The sequence below is a fragment of the Aphis gossypii genome, chromosome 1 (assembly GCF_020184175.1).
Source record: "Aphis gossypii isolate Hap1 chromosome 1, ASM2018417v2, whole genome shotgun sequence".
Lineage (NCBI taxonomy): Eukaryota > Metazoa > Arthropoda > Insecta > Hemiptera > Aphididae > Aphis > Aphis gossypii.
Window position 1 is genome coordinate 35,133,901 of NC_065530.1, and position 14,243 is coordinate 35,148,143.

The following is a 14,243-nucleotide window of genomic DNA, read 5'->3' on the forward strand; positions in this document are numbered from 1 at the left end:
TCTCGTCGTCGTCTGCACGTCCGACACCGCGGGTCTTTTATTATTCCGCATAGTATATTAATAATATACATTATCGCATATTATTATTGTAATATTGTCGTCGCGGTTCGTATTTTTGGAATTTTTCCGGCGCGGAAGACGCGCGCCGTTATTAAAAATTCGCAACAGCGTCGTAGTAGTACACTGCGTACAATACTGTATCACAATAATAATAATAATAATATAATATAACGGTATTATATTATCTCGTTCTCGCGCCACCGAAGTGTGTGCACACAGCGACGACCATGAAAACGATTTCGTCCGCGGGCGGTCCGGGCCGGGCTGCAAATTGACGCGGCCCCCGCGCACGTGCCGGACCGGTCGCCCGGGCACCGGACAGATAAGCCGCGGCACGCGACTGACGTTTGACAATAATACGACGGTTTAGTTGGCCGGAAAATGTTTACCAGCCGTATGTGCCGTGTGAGCGACGGTGAGCGTGTGTGGGATACGCTCGAAAACGATTTACTCCGGTCATTCGGACGGCGGCGGCGGTGTGACCGAGTGTGCGGTGGCGAGAGGGACGAGACACGCGCCGACGGTATTAAACGGTTCGCATCGGATATAATATTGTCAATATTTTTATCGTAATATATAGGTAACCTATACCTGACGATGTGTCGTCGACGATTCGTATCCGGTACGATATCGTTATAGTACGATATCGTTATATGACGTGCGACTACATATTGTACGATGCACGCCGAAGAAGATAAAAAAAAAAAAGGTAGTTTTCCTTGCCTCCGTCTCTCCGATTTATATTATACAAAGTGTTAAACAGCGACGCACGGTCCACGCGCGTCGTCGTTTTACTCTCGAGAATCTGATTATAGTTTTTTACCAGTCGCAACTCGCAGCGATGATATTGGAAAAAAAATACGTAAAAAATACATAGGTTCAATAGTGCTGCACGAAAAACGTTCCTTTGCAGGTTTCCCACCACGTATACGGGATTTAGAACGCCAGTAGCTTGTATACTTTTTAGGCGATAGCAAATCGAAATGATAACACGTTTAATATTGAACTTGATTTCAAGTCACAGAATAATAATCTATATGTATAAAAGAAAGTTCAAAAAAATATTGAACCGCTTATAACTCAAGAACGACTCGACCCTCGATTTTATAAAATAAAATACGAATTATGTATCAAATATTATGATACATAAATATTTATAAAATATGTATTAAATAAAGCTCGCGATCCGCTGATAGTCATGTGACGTAATTCGAACGGATTATACTTGAAATGATATGCAATTAATTTAAACCAAATATGATATTCACGCAGAGTCATATGAGAGTTCTAACATAATGTATCATATTGCAGTCGACATCAGTAACAATTAATTACATGTATAACCAGCGCCAAGTAATCGTTGTCTAAAATCAATATATTTTTACATAGTTTAATAGTTACATAGCAATTAAAAATTCTAAAACAGTTTTCAAGTCAGTGGTTTTATAATATTTATATTTACTTCGATCCCAAGTTTCTATATTATGTACTTTTAATTATTATAATACGTCTGAACTCAATATAACTAACTTGAAAACCATACTCATGGATCTCGAAGCAAATTAAACCTGCAGTTAGAAGTATGATCAATTTATGTTCAAACTCTAGTTGCCGTATATTCCGGTTTTTTTGCATTCTTTCAACTTGAAAAATATCCCGAATATAAAATCAGCCCATAGACCTAAAATGTAACTTTCTATTATTTCTCGAAAAGGAATAATTTTGCTTTAAATATAGTTAATAAGAACCTAAATTTTGAATTTTAAAATTTATTTGGTCTTAACTAAATATTAGTAAAGTATAAAATAACAATAATTATAATACTCTCGAGTTAGATAAGATAAGATAAGATTCTGCCTTAAACTTATTATATTTTTCAATACTTCAGAACATATCCTAAAATGTTTTGTACCCAATAGAAATAGGTATTAACATTTTCTATAGTACTTAAAATTTGATTTATTTTCCAAAATCTTTTATAAAAATATACTTTATTATATCTCAAACTGTACGTGATTTATATTGTCTTTACTGTATAAAAATAATCGTTAAGTTAATTCTCGAGTAGATGTTGATTTTCTTCAATCTGAACATCTAATTTAATTATTCTTTATGACTTATGAGTAGGGCTTCAACAAGTAACAACTATCTTATTATTATTAATATAAGTAAATGTCACATGATGACTTTCTACAGAGCTAGATTAACTTATATTAACTTTAATTATCATGGAAACAGTAAGATTCTTCTTCATTTCTATTAAGCTAATAATGATGTATTATTTGATCCTAAATTAAAATTCAATAGTTATATTAATACAATTGTCTTTCAATTTCAACAATTATTAGATTTTATTTTAGTTGAACTAATGCACATTTTACCGATAATATGCTTAATCAGTTTGAATTTGTGAAAATATATTTTATGGTCTCATAAGTCATTATTAACCAAGTAGTTAGTGTAAATTCCAAAAAGTTCAATAAAAATATTTACGTTTCTTCTCTCTTCAATGCTTCAGTTCTAGTGAATTTCACTCTTCATAATAATATGATCTACTGTTATCTATTCTCAATTCTGTCGAAGAAGTCTAGAGTTATATTCCTATGCAAGCTTTTGAATAGTAATACTGACTGTCCTAATTTTTAATCCACTAATCTTTTTCTATTTTAACTCGTAATATTTGGCCTAAGAACCTTTAAACTTAAATGTTACTTATTAGTTATTACGTAAGTAATACTCTCCGAAACAGAATTACGCAAACAATTTTTACCAAACGTTTACTCATTTAAGTTATATTGTAATTTTTCAATTTGTAACTCATAGTTAGACTCATGTATGCATTTTATAACATTATTATTTTATTTTAATATATAGTATTAGATTTATAGTTGTTGCAAAATAATCTAATTTTTATAGTCCAGTAATTAATATTTACTCTAAATTTCCAAAACAACGGTAACAGCATCTATTTTCCTTAATATTATTAAACAGCTGGTCAGTACCTATACAATATACATACACAAATAATTAATTACGGGATCATTTTTTTCCCTAAGAGCATTGATTATTATAGTATAAATTGTAGTGAAAGGTGGAGAATAGTTAATTTTGATTTTATAAGCCAATAAATTAATTATTATTAAGTTCGTTAATGAAAGATTGTTCAGATGTTACTTGGGTAACGCTGGTAATAGTAAAAATAAATTAACTAGAAAATACTATAAAAAAATATAGTGAGAAGTACAAGAACTCCTCAAGATAAAACGTTATAAGAAGTTAAACCATTTAATTATTTAAATATAATATAATGAATAGTTAATTAAGTATACATAATATTGCAATGGCGCTGCAGAAGCCATAAACTATGTACATTTTGAATCCTAAAAATTGAACGAAAATGAACTGTAAATAATGAATTATCATTCTGAGGTTACTTAAAAATCATCGATAGAAGTATTTAAAATTCATAAATTTAGTAAAATACATCAAAACTTTAGAAAGTAATAGGTTTGTCCTCAAGCGACTGCATTTTAAGATACGAAAAATTTAATTCAAAATGTATCTAAAAAATTGTGTTGTTTTTATTACTCTCATGTTAATCTTTTGATCACATTCAATTACACTTCAATGTGATTTATAAAGTTTAACAGCATATGTTATGTATTTATAACATTCATTTCGTAAATTAGTTAAGTCTTTGTTATTTGATAATTTTAGCTAGGCGTTTAATAAATATTATAATAGGTAATATATTATTTATCTTGAACCTAGGTATTGCCGTATTGGTACCACTGATTTTTAGTTATGAATTTTAAATTCAATGTGTCACTTACATTTTAAAATTATAAAAATAATTTTGAAAACGTTATTTGAATTTAAAATTTATCATAGAAATGTATTTCTTTTAAAATAATAAAAAGAACTCAAAATAACACAAATGGAATTATATCTCTTCTATACCTAATATTATTAACCGTGTCTCAATGAAAATATCACTGTTAAACTAACTTTAATATATTTTAATATATTTTGCTATCTTATGTATATTTAATATATACAATAAAACATTCATATTTACAATAAAAATATTTTCACATAATTATACTAAATTTTTTAGCTTAAACCTTAAATTTTTTGTATTAATAACTCATGTCTATGGATAGTAATAATCAATAATGTCTTAATGATGTACTAATAATAAGATGTGAAATTAAATTTTTCATTGCCTAATTAAAATTATTTTTCTAGTCAATAATGAAATTCTGGTTCATGTGTTACAACTTACAGCTTATTTTTAACTGCTGCTTAAAATATATAAGGGGAATGTTTATTTAAAAAAAATATATACATACATAACATTCATTTTTAAATACTTAAATGAAAATTATCGAATAAAGGTGCGTGTATTGTCGAATCGTCTATGGCTGGATCTGATGACATGTAATCCCCCGGAGAGATACTATCTCTGACCCTCCGAGTAATAATACTGTCGTCGAGGCTATTGACAAGTCGGGTCGTTTTGTATAATACGCCATTTGGCTTTTGACACGACCAGCCAACTCTATTTTCGTAATTATTTCCTGTGTTGTTAAAACCGATTTGTATTAATATTTTTGGGCACTAGCAAGTCAAAACATACTTATTACTTTGTTCAATACAAAATATATGACATAAACTATAAAATTTAATTCTCTTTGTATTCACAATTTTACATAACTTAAGTAAGACTGGTAATTTAATTTAATTTCTTGAAATGGATGCATTACTGTATTATGGTTTAGTTAAGACACTGACCAAACACCAAAGTACTGTAAAAATTTATGAAAATATTCTTAGTATTACAACTTTACAAAATAAATATTATATTATTTTATATAATTTTTTTAGTGATTTCCATGTTCAATAAAAATATTACGTACTAGGTAATTTATCTAACTGTAAATTATTTATTTAATCGTTTAATGTAAATATTTTATTTGACAATATTACTTCAGTAATTACTTATGAATATTAATCGTGTGTGAAAAAGTAATACAAATTGTGTCCCATACCTTATAGGACAATAGTTTTAGTAATGAGAAGTGAGAACAAAATAATTAATTTAAATAAAATATATAAATGACCATTCCAAGAAAAAAATCATCAATGCATTTGTATAACTGTACCTAAGTATAGAATAAAATACTTGAAAAGTGTAATACGTTTATGTGAGCGTTAATATTATAATAAAATAATACAACATACTAAGCAAGTACCATAACACCCATAGTCCGTTACATTTTATAAAATAACTATTATTCAAGTCGTTAAAAAAATACAGCAAATCTCCTATAATAGTCCTGTAATACTGTTGTATTAATTCTAGTTTTAAATATTATAATTATAAGTTTAATGTAAATTTATGCACGTATAAAAAAATTAAAATCGTTTTCATTAAAATTCAAGTAAAAACAATAAATAATAATAATATTGTCTATAGTCTAAACTATGTACTCGGTAATATTTACATACACATATTATTATATATAATATAATATATATATCGTATATTCGATGTATACATTATATATTATAATAAATGTTGTGTATTGTTTGTGAGGACGTACAATAAACACTAAATAGGCATGCGCACAAGTGGCTGTTGAATGGCCAATTACTTTCAAACAGTAAATATTATACTGCTTCCGTGGATACGAAAAAAATTTGAATTGCGAATTCTAGGGTGCTCATAACTGTCATACGGCTCATTTAGAAGGGTGACGAGCACACTTGAAAACCGATTCGCTCTAGGGCATCCGATTTTATTGAATGGTAATATTCAAATGAATAATACCGCATTTCATATTATTATGACTATGATTAATGCAAACATTTATTTTTTTTTTTGAAAATAAAATATTTTCTTAAAAAACTACGAATAAAGGAATATATTAATACAAGAGATTTGTAGCAAAAATTATATTCTGTAAACATTTATAATGATTATAAAATGTCTTCGAACATAATGATGGGATAAACTTATATTTACATAATATGGAATATTTCAAAGTCTATAAAATCTCAAACAACATGTATGATTTTACAAGTTATAATGAAAGTCATGAAAAAATCAGATATGAAATGTGTTTGCACTAATCATTATCCACTCAAAGTTTATTTTTTAATGCGATGATAGACTATTATCTAGTTATATTATATTTATATTTTCTACTTATATTAATATTTGTTAATAATTCAGTAACTGCATATTATAAAATTTATTTATTTACGTTAGTGAATAAAGTTTTTTAGTATAAAATAATATAATATTACATTCAATAAATATTTTTTAACTACTGAATGACACTAAAAATATATTCTTGTATAAGTTATTAGTTATAAAATTAAATACAAAATTATACAGCATGTGTACTGTGTATATTTCATATTTTTTTTTCGATAAAAAACGATTAAAATTGATTTTTACAACAATTCGAAAGCTGCAATAATAAGTAAGGCAAGATAACAACCACAAAAGTGGCTTATTATTTTCGGATTTGTTGTCAACCACCCGTAGAGTTTTCCGAGTATACACTCAAATTCAAATACAAACAAAATAAAAAGAATATAAAAACCACGTGAGAAGGGAGAGCACGTAAAAACGTTCAAAATACATGTAATCTACTGTTTAAACTTTTTTCCCGCTGTGCGCCACATGCACAAAACCAGAAGATGGTACTTCAAGCTACAGAACTGTGCAGCGGCTGTTATTTTGAGTCTGGCAAAATTTACTTTACGAAGAATCCAAGCAGCTAGTATAAATCTGAGTTCAGTCAAAATTTGAACAAGAATTTCACCACTTTTGATGCACTTAAAATATTAATTGCCTATAGGATGTATATGTTGGCTTGTATATAGCTATGTATTATACAATATATTATACGCTTGCGAAAACTATACATAAGCTATATCATAAATATTATTCTGATCGTCTTTGGATATTAATAGCATGGTTTATATATATAGTTTTGGATAAGACTACTTTGAAGTAATTTATTTGGAAACTAAATTAAAGAAGAAATATTTATAGCAAAAATGATCAACCTTTGTTTTTAGTATTGTAATACGATTTTTTTTTTTTTTATCAGTATTACATGGATAATGAACCCAAAATAATTTATTATATTTAATTTATTTTACATGTAAGGCCTGCCTTTTATTTTCCTATTTAAACTGTATACATTTCATTTCATTTCGTGTAATTTAAAAAATAATATGACTTTACAAAAAATTGAAAGTTCCATCGATATAAATATTATGTATACCTTTTCTGAGATGAATAAACTCGTATTATTATTATTATTATTATGATTGTATTTTTTTTAAGTTTAATTTTTAATTTGGACTAGGTATATTAACAAATATTATTCATATATTTTGATAAAAATACATATTCGAATTAAATATAAAAATTATATTTTATAAAATATAGTTCTTTTATTTAACAACAACTTGAAATGTTGTTTGTTTTTTTGACAAATTATTCCTAAAAATCGTCGTCATTCGTTTAGTGAAATTGTCACAGTTAAATAAAATATAATATTATCTATTATAGCCTATGAGTAAATGTAGTTATATGAAATATATTATACATCTGAAGTAGTGTATACAGTGTGTATTAGTAACATAGTAAAATAATACGATTTAAATGGCCGACTTGTAATAAAACTGTTTTATTATTATTATTATCATTTCTGTAGTAGTTATAGTGGGTACGGCTATTGTATATGCTGCTCAATTTTATTGAAAACTGAATTTCCGTAAATATTCCCGTTATAACTATCTTTGTTTTCCCGATTATTTTTAAAATAAGTACTTTAAATTTTTTATTTTTACTTCTATTCGCTTAAAATTGAACAGCAATTTACATATTAAACTCATATACGCAATATGGACCAGTATATACATAATGAAAAATGCGCGCAATGGTTTGGTAATATTAAATATCTAAGCGGATTGACGTCAAAATTGAATTGTGATGTAAATGATGCATTTGACGAGGAAAATTTAGAAACAAAATATATATTTTCAAGTATAATTAATTTGTAATAATTTGTGTTAATTAATTTATTTCATTAATAATCTTCTTTTGTACAATATAAGATATAACATTACAACATATTGTGTAATCAAATATGTAGTTTTATATACAGTTTTAGGAGTGATATGAAGGTAATACGGTGAATTGAAAGTACATATAGGTGAATAAAACCTAACTTCTACACTAAACGTTTATATTGTCATTTGTAATATAAGTGTTTTAAATAGGTACATTAAGATTTAACATTTATACATTATTATATTATTTATTTATTTATTTTTTTTTTTTTTTAAAAAAATTTCAGTTTAAAATGTTTCTTGATTATTTTATTTTCAAAAAACCTCCAGCTTATACTTCAATTAGAGAAAGGAAAAGTTCCGGAAAGGGATATGTTTATATCTTTAGTTAAAAAAAAATTATAAATGCTATCAGAATGACAGTTTTAATTATTTGAAAAAAAAAAGATTAATGTAAAACAAATTTATAGATTTTTTAACTATATGTATCATGATTTTTATATGTTTGATTATGGTGGTAAGAGAAAATTAATAAATTATTTTAAAAATGTCATAAATAATATCAAACATCTCAGTATCAATATTATTATATTTATATTTTACGTATTAAACACATATCTGCAGGTTATTAGTTGGTTTGTATAAAATTAATTTTCAATGGGTAACATCGATAATTCGCATAAACTATGTTTTTACTATACTTATTAAGGTTTGAATATTAAATTTTTTATGGGTAAATTAATCGTATGTACTTAGAAAATAATTAAATATTTATTACATAAAAAAACGACAGAAGTATAATCTGTTTAACTATGGTGAGATTTCTAAATTTCTCTTTTACGCTCCCTTTTTTGATCTTTTAACCAATATAGGTCATTTTTTTATGTACATAATTTAACTGATTTTATACACTATGACGAAATATTTAATTTCTGTAAAAGGCTAAAAAAAATTTAATTAAACATCAAACAAAGCTTGTAGGTGACCAAAAATATATATATATTATGTTCTGGATAAAATAGATTGTAATAAAAAATAAAAAAAAACAAACATGCGGATTAAGGTTTGGTAATAAAAAAAAAATGGTGTCAACGGGTGACTTTAGATTAAAACATATCGGTTTAATTTGAATATTGTCATTCGGGTAAAAAAAATCCAAAGAGATAAAAACGCCAACGCAAAATGTTCGTTCATTTTTTTTCACAAACAAAAGACCAGCTTTTCTATATCTAGCTGCACTGGCCCCTACAATTGTAAATACTATATAGTTGCAGTAATTATAAATGTTGATTTATACCATTTAATTTGCATCAGTATTTCTACAAACACATATTTCATCGAAGAAAAACTTTTTTTCTCACAATATTTGTTTAATGTTCAAACGGGTTATTGAATTTTCGATTAAAATCTAAAACTGATTTCAAACTACTTTGGTGAGCTTGATCATGTATCGCATCCATGAGGTAAATATTATATTATGCTATTACACTGCACACTATACATTTCAATAGTATATGTAAGATGTAATAATATCACTATATAGTATATACTAATAATAATATGTTTATTAATATACAGTGCAATATCACGAAATAACTTTAAATGCATGTTTATATAGTGTACACAAATAATATATAATATTGCATCGAATGGATTACCCTACTACTACTGATTATATACAAGTTTAAAAATATTATATATATATACAATATACATATATATATATATAAAAAATGAATTATTTGAGGAATTTATAATAGGTATTCGTTTATATTTGTTTGAGTTTAAATATGACAAAAATATTTTAGTATTGATACAAAGTTTTTTTTTGGGTGAATATTTGATATCATGATATAGATGTAGGAATTTTTTTAAATTAAAAACTATTGTGTACCTCCATCGAATACAAGAATCAAATTAGTCTCAGAATTTTTCATTTTCGACAATACATTTTACAATCTTTATTCGTATGTCTGGCTGATTTTATTTGAACGTAGTCGTTATATTAATTCAAATCACGAAAATCAATTATTCATATTTTTGATATTTATTATTGGAGCTTAAATATAATATTTATTTTTATGACAAATAGCACAACTCTATCCTCGGAGAAATGGTAAATACAACATAGCATAGATAAATCAACCCTATAGGAACGATATTTAGGAAATTTTACTTTTAAGCGAATCGTCGAAAAAAAACAATATTAATTACCTATATATATATATATTATATGCGACACGATACAGCTGCTGCGTGTGACTATATTACATGCACTATACTACAGTAGTCTGCAGGCTACCCATTAAGCCTGCAGCCATAACTATATACGGTGAACCGAAATCAGTTTTAACTTTTAACGACTCGTTTTTCGATTCTTATGGTCAAACTTCCGTCGCCTCTCGCCGTATAACATAATATTATTACGGTTAAAATGTACGGCGCATCGAGTCGAAAATCCTTCGCAAACAGTCACCCCGTGAACGATATATATACTTTTCGAATACACACACACACACACACACACACACACACCTATACATATAGATCATACGTAGAAATACGCGTGTACGTGTATAAAACATAATATACACATATAATAATAGGCCAAAGCCTGCAGTCGTGTGGGCGACGTGATGCGAGTCCGTGTGAATTGGACGTCACCGCCGCCGCCACCGACGCGCTGTTTTTCGCGGCTTGTACAAACACCGGTGGACGTGTACGTATATACACACACACGGGGTGCATCGTATTATATATATAATATACCCCCTACGCCGGTACACGTGCCCCGACGTTTTGTAATCTTTTGTTGCACGTGGACACCGCCGCGACGCACACCGTCCCCGGCGGCGGCGCTTAATACAAAATATCGTCGTGCCCACCCGATTGTGCGACCCGGTCCGCGTCGTCGTCGTAGCTGGTATTATTATATGATACTATTACCGTACGGGGTGCAGCGTATATTACACTCTGTGCCCCGGCACAATGGACGCGTTATTTGCACCCGTAAACAAAAACCCGGTGAAATTAGTCCGGGCCGTGTTTATATTTCTCCCGAAAACGATAATAATAATAATACGCCCGCGCGGTCCATTATGTGATTACCGTGCGCTGTATATATATATATAATATTATTATCATTATATTACGTTACGGCAGAGGCCGCGGACCTTTGGCCGACGACCCAACCCCGTACAGCCCCGCAACCCGATTTTCGGTCGCATTAAATGCAGTCGGCGAAAACGTTCTCACCGTTTACGGGATTTGTATACTGCACGCCGCCGCGGGCAAAACGTTTATCTCGTGTAGTATAATATAATACGCTCGCGATTTATTCGGGATTCAACAGTTAGCGACTATGTTGTTATACGTACATAATAATACGCGTGACCCGAGATTGTGACGTCGGTTTAAAACACATACGAAATCACGACCGACTGTTTTATTAATGTCCCGGGTACGGCAGGTGAAAACAGTAAAGAATTTTACTCAATTTTTCAATTTTTTTTTTACACGTACAAAATACAGAATGTGGCGACCGGTTAGAAGAGAAAAATCAAAGATATAACCGATTTATTTGAACGATGAAAAATGTAAATTTAGATGGGTATTCGACTAACACCTTTACGCACGTCCGTGAAATAGCAAGGTACACTATACTTTATATATGGTCTGGGACCTGTGGATGATGAACGTGTAGAGAATGAGCCGTCGCCGATCTTAAAGTCAAGGATTGAAGTGCACGTGTGCACCGAATAATTATAAAGACTTATAGACATACGGATACAATAAGAAAATAAAACACAGTCGCTTGACAATTTAATGTCGATTGTAATAATAAAAATATGTTAACACCGAATATTCACGAGTGCATTGAAACTGACGAATAAAAAAACCTAAGACTATATAGGCAGACATTAATGAGTGTTGATAATCGAGTATTGATTCCAAAACAAACGTGATATAAATACACAGACACATTTATTTATACAGTTATGTATTTTCAAATTTTCCTGGAGTGGGAGGTTCATAGTTTATACACAATTAATATACCTATTGTCTTTATCACGCTTTAAACGCGCTATAAGATTGCCTGCACGCGTGCGTGTATATTACGCCTGTATAAGTTACGTCGTATATAAGACTCCTTTACTCGTATCGATTAAATTTATCGATTTGTGCGCTGTTCGTCGACCGATCGTAACTATATTATTTTTATTATTAGCCATTATGCATTAAAATATCAAGCTCCAGCCGGTGTCATAACAAGGGTGGATTTTTTCGTATTATTTATTCCGATCGCATAAAAACACGTTCTTTCGGGCGGCGATGACGACGTCACGGTTTTTGTCACCACGAAAATCTGCGTGACATCCGCGCACGCAGCGTATAATATGCAGCTCATCCCACTCGACGTGTACGTATAATATAATAATATCATAGAACATAACAATAATAATAGTAATAATAATAATGCATTATCTTTTGTCGCGTACTATATGTACGCGAACTGCAGCTGCTATTGGTGTGTAATGCGATTATGCCGCCCGGTCCGTCCGGGGCCAGGAAAAAAACAATGACCGTTGCGCGAGGACGACTGCGAAATATTACGCTCATCTGCCGATTACATGCAACGCAAGTTGTCCGTCGTCTATATGATGCTGAGCGTGTTTATCGCGGGGGACCGGCACACCACCTGCGACCGGCGATACGCGTCTCCGCGAGACCGTTCGCTGTGGGGCGCGCACCTGTTTTCCGACTGCACTTATAAATATTATAATATCGTACGCGTCGCCGTTTACAACCCGAATCGTGAATACGAATACGAATTTTGTTTTGTTTTGGTTTTTTTTTTTATTTTTTCCGCCCTCCCCCCAACGGATGATCATTACACACACGAGTATAGTATACGAGATATATACACGTCATATATACAGGATGGACCAGCAGTATTTTCGACTCGGCGCGGTGCTGGCACCGATTAGCCCAAATCCTGGATCGTCGGCACGTACGCGGCGGAAAAAAATTTTTTAACAAATCCATAACTTCTATAATTCATATCTATCAGTGGCTTTAAGTCCACCCTGCACCTGCTATATAATATATATTATTGATATGTACTGTGTGCTATGATATAATATGCATTTAGTCTTAACTATATAGTATACAGAACACGTACAAATCAAATGCGGTACTTATAATATATCGATAAACTTGTTTGCATATACTCACTCATCAGCAGTCAAAACAGCTTCAAACCGTATAAATACGATTTTCTTGAACTCCGAATCGTCTGGCGTCGACGTAGGTCCGGGGAATGATCGGCGCATCTAAACTGTGATAAGTTGTGACTGTCTGACGCTGCTGGGAAAGCGTACCTTAACTACGATTCGCTGTACAGACTATAATAGTCTATGAGATACATAAAATACTTCCCTCTACATATTGCATATGCAGTTATGAGAGCAGCACGCACTTTTATGATATACTTACAACTTATATGTCTGAGGCTATGGTTATGTAAGCTATATATTAACAATGATATAGCCGGTAAAGCCCCGCTATTCGGGTTTTGGGTTCTACCCCAAAACTCTCTAAAACGTATGATTGCTCAAAGAATACCCTCCCATCAAGAATTCCTGAGTAAGCCGTTGATATCCATTTTTGTATACGATTGTCTTCAGAAATAATCGACCGCGGTTTATTATTTTTTACGTCCGCTTTCTACTGTACTGTGCGTACGTAATGTATAATATCACTGTGGTCGAACAAAAGCCAGACGTAAAGATTTAATTTAGTTTTATGTCCATCCTTTTATCGTTTTTTTATATTTATACGTCTAAATTGTTTTTGTCTGGTAGGGCTGACCAACTCGAATTCGGCGGTTTCACATATAATATTTTAGACTTGACTCCTACTTGCTGTACATTCATATTATATAAACGGCATATTTAATAATAATATAATATAATATAATATATTATATTAATAAAACATTTATGGAACTAGTAACACTACAGAGCATCCATTTTAAACTTACAGTGGTTAAACCTAAACATAATAATAATAAATTATGATTATTA